This window comes from Equus asinus, chromosome 10, assembly GCF_041296235.1.
Source record: "Equus asinus isolate D_3611 breed Donkey chromosome 10, EquAss-T2T_v2, whole genome shotgun sequence".
Classification (NCBI taxonomy): domain Eukaryota; kingdom Metazoa; phylum Chordata; class Mammalia; order Perissodactyla; family Equidae; genus Equus; species Equus asinus.
Genome location: NC_091799.1, coordinates 42367791 through 42378160, shown reverse-complemented (window position 1 = coordinate 42378160; position 10370 = coordinate 42367791). Strand labels below are relative to the sequence as shown.

Below are 10370 nucleotides of genomic sequence, written 5' to 3'. Positions count from 1 at the left end.
GAGCAGAGGGGGACATGAACTAGACATTGAGGAAAGAGGAATTCAGGCAAAAATGGCCCAGGTTGCTGCAGATTCAAGAAACTATTCAACTTCGGAGAAAATAGAATTGCAATAAAAACAGTCTGTCACAAAAATACAAATAAGCAGGTAAAACAAAATTACTACTTTTCTATTTATTATTTCTTTCTTTTGCTGTCTCCTAGTTAACAGCACAGCCTACTGTTTCTACTCTTTGATTTTTTTTGTTTGATCACGAGCTTCCTGAAGGAGGACCTTTAGTTTCTCAAGTACTCTGGATGCGTTGAGTCTGTCATTAGTTACTTTGAACTACAGTAATCATCCAGGGGACCAGCTGAAGATTGTCTGCCTTCCACAGACCAGTCCCTAGCTACCTGCCCCTCTGTTAAGTGCCCCCTTTCCTCATCCTATATTATGGTGGAGTGTTCTAACCCCACTGGAGTGTAAGCGTCTAGAAAGCAGGACGGACACGACCTTGACCTAAGTGTGGGCGGGGTAAGGACGAGGGCCCTGGAAAATAGACGAGAAAGGAACGGCAAGCCTAGAGACAGTCTGGGTGCCGTTTCCCTGGTGGGTACAGACATGAACCCCTACTTAGGCCCAGTTTCTCCTCCTACTGTACTACACATTCTCCGGTATGGATGTTGGGAGGTGTGGGGTTTCAAGGACCACCTCTCACATGTTCTGTTCTCTCGTGTTCTGTTCTATCAAGTGCGGGAGCCCAGGGAGGACAGTCTCCATGCCAGGTGGGTGCTCGCACACAGTAGTCACTAAAACATATTTCAGGAATAGATGGATGGGTGATGAAATACTCGTGCGACGGAAACTTCTTGCGGCTCCTTCCCCGCGAAAAGCGCAGTCCCCGCCATTCATTCCGAAAGCCCAAAGCCCGCGCCACTCAGCGGCTCACACGAGGCCCCGCCCACCCCCGGCGCGGCCCCGCCGGGCGCGCTCCCTCGGCGGCGGCGCCCCGCGCTCGGGGACACGCGGACACCTGGTTAAGTTCTGGGCCACCGTGCGCTTGCGCAGGGGGCACCAAGGGCAGCAGTAGGGGAGGAGCCTGCGGAGTTTAGACTACGGTGATAAGGAAAATACGGAAAGGATGAGAAACGGAGTCGGCTCTGGCTCCGCTTGGTGAGTGCGGTTGGGGCCAGTTAGTGGGTGAATGGAAGGTGCTCAAAGAGAGCCTGTTGGGGACTGACCTCAGTTTACACACGATGAGCCTTTTACTGCTCACATTACAAGTCTATTGATTTTGCCCTTTTTTTTCAGTTAAGCTTAGAGATTAAGAGGTGGCGCTTTGCAGGTTCCAATCTGTTATGACTGTATGACTTTGGGTGGCCTTGAGCAAGTTAGCTGCCCAAGCTTCAGTGTCTACCTCTATAAAACGGAGCAGCTAATAGTGATGGACCTCACAGAGCTTTGTGAAGGTTGAATGAGACAGTGTGTGTAAAGGGCTCAGCACAGTGCCTGCACACAGAAAATGCCCAGGAAGTGGTAAGTGCTCTTACTGTCATTGTCCTTATTAATGGCATCATCATCATCATGTGTTTTTTTGTGCCAGGACCTTTTGTATGCAACTGTTATGCTGGTAATCCTTGGAAAATATCAGAGTACATGAGAAGTAAGAGGAAATTCAAGACTGGAAAATGTTCTGACTTTAAAAAGGAGAAAACAGTAGATCTTGGAAAATGCAGTCTCGTAATCTTGACTTTTACTGAGCACCAATCCAAACCCATGATGGATCGTATCCAAGGTAATCTGTGAGCTCTTAGAAAAGGAACTGGTGTCCACTCTGCAGAAGCCTGCACTCTCCACAAACAAGTAAATTAAGCCAGATTAACCTTTTTGAATGGAAAGTAGAAAAATTTTCTTTTCTGGACTTAAGTCATTTGAAAAAAATATCTTAGCCTGAGATGCTGCTCCATTGTAAGCTCTTTTCTTGTCGGCAAGTCTCTTTCCATTTATGACATCAATCTTATAAAAACAGTTATGTTTTTAATTACATAGATAAGATGCAAATACATTTAAGTTGTAAAAAATTCAACAAGTAAAAGTAAAGCTGAAGTCCCGCAACATCCCCTCCCAATCTTACTCTCCTCCTGTCATCCTCTCTTATTAGGTTACTGTGCGTTTTATTCAGATATTTTTCAATCTATCTCTACACATGTATGACTCGTGGCAGTTGGGACTTTATTCAGGCAACTGAACACCCAACAAAAGAAAGCAGTTTATTGGGCTCATCCCAAATTAAGCCCAGGGGCAGGCAGCGCAGAGCCAGCAGCGCAGGGCATCTCTGTGATGTCATCAGAAGCCCCGGCTCTTTCTGTCCTTCAGTGTTTGGCTTTTGTCCTCAGGGTCACAGGTGATTACTGCTCCTCTAAGTATGTGTCCGCATATTAAACAGGAAAGGACAAAAGTCATCTTCTTGTGAAGTTTTATATTTTTATTCAGGAAAGGAAGGCTGCCGGTCCATCTGCCTACAACTCACTGGTCAGAACAGTATCACGTGACCCCTCTGTCAACAAGGGAGTCTAAGAAAGTCATTTACCTTTCAAGTATCTAAAGTATGGAATGGCAAGGTAGAAGCGAGTTGTGAGTATCTTTTGGGTAACCAAATTTTCAGTGTCTGCCACAGAAATATAGAGGTTAGTTTTGTTTTTACCATCAAGGAGCTCATACTGTATATATTTTTTGCAACTTGCTATTTTTCCTTAGCAATATGAATTAGAATTTTCCATAGTGGCATGTATGAAACTCCCTTGGTTCCTTTAGCAGCTGCATAATACTCTTGTTTCATTGTTCTAAGGCATACTTTTTCGTTCACGTTTTATGATCTCTAAAATTGGCATACATCTTACGATTGCCGTCAGGCAGGCAGCAGTGGTGATGTGGTTGTCGTTGCCTGCTGGATACGCTTCAAAGTGTGTAGAATGGATGTTAGTAGCCTGGAAGATTGATGATTCTGAGTCTAAACACGATTCAGAAGGTTCAGACTCTGATAAGATTTAGATATGCCGTAATCAATTTATTTCATGAATACTTTCATTTTACTGTATGTACAAGGATAATATGGAATTAAAAATTCGTGTGTTGGGGCCAGCCCACGGCCAAGTGGTTAAGTTTATGCCCTCTGCTTCGGTGGCCTGGGGTTTCGCCAGTTTGGATCCCAGGCATGGACATGGCAGCACACATCAGGCCGTGCTGAGGCAGCGTCCCACAGAGCAGAACCGGAAAGACCTACAGCTAGAATATATGACCGTGTACTGCGGGGCTTTGGGGGGAAGAAGAAAAAAAAAGATTGCCAACAGATGTTAGCTCAGGCACCAATCTTTAAAAAGAAAGAAATCCATGTCTTGTCTCAACTGGTTTTTTGAATAGTATAAACTAAAAATTATAAATGATAAGAAAGTTTTGTGTCGTAGTTTAATTAGGAACATTTTTCTTTCTTAACGATACATAAAATAGTGATGTCTCTAATTGATGGCATCCTGAAGTCAGTGAAATATGGTGTTCTATACTGTGGCTATTTTGTAGTTTGTTTAATCATTTCCCTATAGATAGATGTTAAATTTTTGCTTTTTTTTAAAAATAATGCTTCATAAACTCTTGTTCATGCCCTTTTTTTTAATATGTGTGAGTAGTATTTCTCTAGAATTCAATATTTAGGACCGCACTTTTAAAAATTCTAATAGCTACTGCCCTCCCCAAAATCTGTAATTTTGCAATCTAATGTTGCAAAAAATTGAGAGATATCCTATAAAATATCTAATACTTCTTAAAACTGTCAAGGTCGCAATGAACTAAAGATAGGACAGTGTTGGTGTATACCCCCCACCCAGTTTCTCCTATTGTTAACCTCTTACATTGGTATGGAACCCTTGTCACAATTAATGAACCAATATCAACACATTATTATTATTATTATTATTGTTTTACCCAATCTGTTCTCCATCCTGCAGTCAGAATATCTTTCTTTTTTTTATGCTTGGGGTTGGGAAGAGGAACACTGATACATGATTATTAACGAAAGCTCATGCTGTAATCAGATTTCCTTAGTTTTAGCCTAACATCCTTTTTTTCTTCCAGGGTCCCACCCACAGTAGCACATTATATTTAGTCGTCATGTCCCCTTATGTTCCTCTTGGCTGTGAAAGTTTATCAGACTTCCCTATTTTTGATGACCGTGTCATTTTGAGGAGTACTAGTTAGGTATTTTGTCCCTCAGCTGGGATTTGTCTGATGTTTTTCTCCTGATTAGACTGGAGTTTTGGGTTTTGGGGAGGAAAACCACAGAGATAAAGTGCCATTCTCATCACATCACTTCAAGGGTATGACTCAACATGACCTGCCACCTTTGACATTAACCTTGATCACCTGGCCGAGGTAGTGTTTGTCCAGTTTTCCCACTATAACGTTACTCTTCCTTTCCCCCCTTTCTATACTGTCCTCTTTGGGAGGAAGTTGCTGTGCATAGCCTGCACTTAAGGAGTGGGAGTTAAGCTGCACGTCCTTGAGGGCAGAGTATCTTCATAAATCATTTGGAATTCCTCTGCCTAGTAGATTTGTCTATTCAACCCCATTTATTTATTTATTCAATCATTTACTTATATTGGTATTGACTCATGGCTATTTATTTTATACTTTGGACTATAATTCAATAATACTTTATTTTACTGTTCAAATTTTCCAGCTTTGGCCATTGGGAGCTCTTTCCATTGACTCCTATGTCTCTTTGACACACCCCCCTAATTGTGTGTGTGTGTGTGTGTGATTTAACTCTTCCTTACTTCCTGGCACTACAAAACACTCCAGGCTCATCTTGTGTATTTCCTGCCCTAATTCTAGAACCAACCATTTCTCCAAAGAACTCTGGTTCCTTTTATTGGAGAAATGTATTAGAATCCAAGATTTGGGCACTATGTTTGTAGGAGTCAACTTTCATAGTTAAATTTATCCATTTTGTCCTGTATAGCTTCGCTTTTTGTATCTTACATGAGAAAGCATTTCCTTTTCTAATAATATAAAGTTCTGTATATTATTTTAATACTTGTATAATTTTCTTATACATACAGCTTTAAAATCCATCTGGAGGGGCCGACCCCATGGCCGAGTTGTTAGGTTCCACGCTCAGCTTCTGTGGCCCGGGCTTTCACCAGTTCGGATCCTGGTCGCGGACATGGCACTGGTCATCAGGCCAGGCTGAGGCGGCATCCCACATGCCACAATTAGAGGGACTCACAACTAAATAAAATATACAACTATGTACTGGGGAAATTTGGGGAGAAAAATCAGAAAAAAAAAGTTTGGAAATGTTGTTAGCTCAGGCGCCAATCTTAAAAAAAAAAATCCATCTGGAATTTTTTAATAGGATGTAGAGTAGAAATGTTATTTCTTTGTAAGTGGAGAGCTAAATATCTCAACCCCCTTTTGTGCACTAATCAATCCTTTCCTTACGGTTTAAATGTGTGATATTCCCACATGTCTGAGAGTCTGTTTGGGCTCTATTTTATGGCTTGGATTTAATTGTCTATTCCTGTATAGTGACATGCAGATTTAATTTCTATAAGTCTGTAGACTATTTTGTCATCTGGTAGGGCAAGTCCCATCTCTGATCTTTTCCAAGAATTCCTTTACTATTCTTGAACATTTTCTCTTGCAGATGAATTTTAGAATCAACTTGTCAAATTCCATGACAAATACTTTGGGGATGGTATACACTGGACCCTCCTTTCTTATCTCTCTAGAGAAGTGGTTCTCAAACCACTGGTTGTAATAATTAACTCTAAGAACTAATAATACCTGCGTGGGAGCATGGGGTCTACGGAGACAACAGGACTTTCTAACGCCAGGATTTTGCCCCTGCTATTTTTACCCTATTCTTTTGACTCAAAGACATTTAGAATCAAGTTTACAAACATAAGAATATCAACCAGGATTACATCATCATTCACGAATTTTTGTTGAGAGTATATTTTTTGGGGTCCACACTATTACACTCATTTAATTCCTTGGCCAGTTAACACAGTTTAATTGATTTCCAAATTTTTACATTTTGTTTTACTGAAATTATAATTAGTAGAATTCAAAGGATCAATTCTTTTCCATGAAAATTTTCTATTTTAAATGTAATTGATTAGTGTTCTGCCATTTTGAGTTGTAGTCTGTGATCGTTATTTCTAGCAAGTCCTGTTTTTCAAGTTAAAGTTAACAGATCTGACATTCACCATGTGCAGTTTTAGCCATCGTCTGCTTTATTTTGTATGAATTATTTCTACCAGAAATATTTACTATGCATTGGATAAAATACTGATAGTTTACACTTATTTCCTAGGTAATTTATGAGAATATTGTAAGCAAATCCTTCCAGATGCTCCAAGGGAATAACATTTCCTTGTCACCTCCATTGGTCTGTTGCTTTTTTAGCTTTGCCTATAGCACTAGCTACTCATATTTGCTGCAGAGTTCAGAGCAAGCTAACTCTTAGTTGTATCAAAATGTCCTTGGTTGGAGGGGAGTATGCCCAAGATTAAGATGTTCACCTGGTTTAAAATTGTGGAGTCAAAATGGTTGGGCCAAACCAAACCAAACCAAACCAACAATAAACAAACAAAAAACCACATCAATAGAATGCTTTGTCAGTGCTATGCAAAACCATAGTTTATTGAAAGAGTCCCCCAGGAGGGACCTTCAGGTCGTTTCCGATGTTTCCTTCTCCCTCTATCCTCCGCCTCCTCCTCCTTCTCTCTCTCACTTTCTGTCTTTCTCTCCCCCCTCCCTCCCTCCTGCCTTCCTTTACTTACCATCATCAAAGCTGCAAGGAACACATCTGTTTGTAATCACAGGCAAATACTTTTCTAGGAGAAACACCTAGAAGCAGAATTGCTGCATTAGAAATCTGATAGTGAAGGGAAGAGAGCAGTAGCAACTAATGGTGGAACAGCCATTCGGGATCTAAACCAAACTCTTGATTTTTCAGATAATAAACCTCTTCCCCAAGGTTTCACAGCCTATTAGTGGCAGAGCAGGTCTAGAAATATAGAACAGTGTCAAGCAGTTTTCTGAAAAGTAACACAGGCTTGCAGCAGTGTCTTTAGGCCTTTCAAAGGAGTTAGATCTCATGCAGTTGTGGGAGCTGCTGGAACAGTCTGTGCAGGCTGCCGAGCCTGAAGTCGCTGTACGTCAGCCAGGTTGGCAGTTGGGAAGGAAAGCTGGATGTGGACGAGATCAAGGACAAGCCAGAACTTGTGAAGACAGACTTGGGCCCGCAAAGAACACTGGGACTCATGAGGACAAACTGGAACCTGTCTCTTGCCCCAGCTGACATCTTGACTGTGACTTTTTGAGAGACCCAAAGGCAGAACTGTTTAGCTAAGCTGCTTTCTGACCCACAGCAACTGTGAGATAATAAATGTTTGTTGGTTTAAGCCTCTAAATTTTGGAGCAATTTGTTACACAGCAATAAGTAACTAATACACCTGAGTACTAATAAATATGTTCACCAAAACCACCTCAACATCAAATTGCTGTGGCACCAGCAATTCCTGTGGCCAGTAGCTTGCAAATCCAGTCACTTTAAAATAGACAAGGTGGGTCTCAGGGAAAGGCGGGGAGTAGGCATTCGAAACACATGAGTCCTGGAGTTTTCTTGCAGTGTGGATTTCACTCTGGCCCTGTCCCCCTATCGCTGTCTGACCTGGTACTCTCCAAGGTTGCTCCATCAGCACTAGCTCTTGGTCTTCTCAACAGCTCCACCTGTAGCTTCTTGTTCAGCACTGCAGCTTCTCTCGCCTCATTCCTTCCCTGGACAGCTGGATTCTGTAGGTGGAGGCATTTTAGTTTTTCTCACTGCCCATATCTTACAAAAGATACTTGGATATATCTGGCCATCTGAAGAATAGCCTACCCTTCTCCAACCTAGCAAAAGAGATGTTCAGATAGAAAATCAACTCGAGGGGCCGGCCCCATGGAGGAGTAGTTAAGTTCGCATGCTCTGCTTTGGCGGCCCAGGGTTTCACCAGTTTGGATCCTGGGCGCGGACGTGGCACAGCTCATCAGGCCATGCTGAGGTGGCATCCCACATACCACAACTAGAAGGACCCACAACTAAAAAATACAGCTATCTAGTGGAGGGCTTTGGGGAGAAAAAGGAAAAACAAAATCTTCAAAAAAAAAAATCAACTCCATGCACTCAGTGGTAAGATCCTAGGAGGCATCACCGCCATTCCCTGAAGCTTCCTAGAAACCATCTTCCTGCTTCTCTGGTGTTTGATGTTGTATTTAAAGAGAAATGTGCAGAGACTGATTGACCAGCAGTCAGAGATTGCCTAACAGGACAGCTGTATCTTGGTGGGGTCACCACAGATCAAGGACTGTCCAGTCTTTCCCTATATGATAATTATAGTTAATAATTACATGGGAATGACTAAAGTGACTTGTAGAACTCATTTAGTCCTCTGAACAATTCTGTGATGTAGGTATTATGCTTCATAAGATCATTCTCCATTTTAGATTGACTAAGATTTCCTAGGAAAGTCTCAATTTCAAAAATCTTCGTCCATTATTGTCATTAGCTATCAAAATGCTTCGGAAGTTCCGATGTTTCAGCATCTGAACTACACCTCCCAGACTGCCTCTGCCATCAGGGAGTGGATTGCAAATAATTTTTGTATTATTTATCCTGCTGTTTGACTCAGAAAGTATGGTCATGTTAATAGAATGATTTCAGTGCATGTACCCACCCACGCCAGTTTCTGGTGAATACCCCCACTCCCAGTTCCTGCTGTGCTGGGGGATTATTTTTGTATCAGATGATACCTCCCTTCCATCTCGTAATAGCTGACTGAGTCAGAAGTGGACTTGTAGTCAAAAGTAGTCAATTCCTAGGCTGCCAGCTTGTGTCCTGGCTTGAAATGATGAGTTGGGCCAATCACATTTTGTGTGTGTGTAAATATGAGCCAAGTGACAAGGAGGAAGCTCGGTTGGGGTGTCCACGAGGGCCAAGTGCATTGAGTAAACAGCGGGAGCAGGCTGGGAGGTAGGGGAGAGGAGCACATATACAGAAAGAGACAAAGGTGTAACAAGACAAAGAGGACACCGAGGGACAAAGGGAGTCAGAGAGCAGAGTGTAGAAAGACACACTGACCTCAAGTGAGAGAGATAAAGGTTGGTTCCTAGTGGCTTTTAGGTTCCTGTGAGGCCCTGCTCAACTTGGGTTCTCAGCTTTCAATTCACCTGAAATTCAGTAACTATCTTTGCCCTTAGCAAGTTTGAATGGCTCTCTGTTCCTTGCCACCAAAGGAGCCTGATGAAAGTAGTCTCTAATGTCTATACTTAATTAGATTTTAGGGACACTGGATCCAGCCAGTCAAAATCATAGCAGCCACATGGATAAACTAAACAGCAATGTATTAACTTACGAAGAGAACTGTACTTTCTCAGAACTCTGGAGTATTCGGGTGGGACGATCAGTGCTTTTTCCCTCCCTTAAGAAAACTTCTGTAGAAACCAAGTCCTATGTGAAGACTGCTTGGTGAGAATGGATCTGAGCAAAGGGGAGACCATTTCAGAGTCAGTCTCCACAAGCTGTCTGAGTGCAATGCATCGCTCATCTCCATCGTGAGGATGGACCTCCTGAGGGGGGACCCTCAGGCTCTTGGGGAAGGGACAAGTCACACGAATGGGTTCTTTCCCTATGGCTTCCTTTTACTAGACTCTAGACTCCACCCTTCTGTAAACTCTTTCTACGGAGAAGTTATAACAGATTTATTATTAATAATAAAATAATAGCTAACATCGATTATTTTCTATGTAACTTGTACTGTGCTAAGCCCTTTACAAGTACAATATCTTACTGAATCCTCAAACAACTCTATTAAGCAGGTATTGTTACTGCACTTTACAGATAAGACTCGGTTAAGAAGGTTGTCTAAGGACAAGGAACGAGGACAGAGCTAAGTTAGGGCAGAAGGAGAGAGCTGGGAGGGCGGCAACCACGCTACAGGTCTAGGTAGACACCCTGGTCATGTTAGTTTTGGAGATAGCTCTTGATTTGAGGAGAAGACACATGATTAAATGTTTTCTATGTTTCCTTAGCATTTCTGCATGCACCTCCTGTCAATCATCATTGTTTTAAATAATCACAACAACAATAATAATGATACTGATCATTTATTGAAGTCAAGACTAGAAGCTTTTATCAACCGTGCCAGGTAGGTATCACTATTCCCACCTTAGAAATGAGAAAACTGAGACGCGAGGAGGTTAGCTTCATTTGTGACGAGATAAGCAGTAAAGTCAAGATTCAGGCCCAGGTCTGTCTGTTAAATCCAGTGCTTTTCTCACCCTCTACC

At 42.1% G+C, this 10370-nt stretch overlaps 1 long non-coding RNA gene across 1 annotated transcript; it reads left to right on the top strand.

Annotated features, from left to right (window-relative positions):
* Window positions 1-973: 973 nt before the first annotated feature.
* LOC123289556 (uncharacterized) lies at window positions 974-7451 on the top strand. The gene is made up of 3 exons (XR_006533639.2): window positions 974-1152; window positions 1583-1774; window positions 5094-7451. It is a non-coding gene; the product is annotated as an uncharacterized lncRNA (long non-coding RNA).
* The last annotated feature ends 2919 nt before the right edge of the window (window positions 7452-10370 follow it).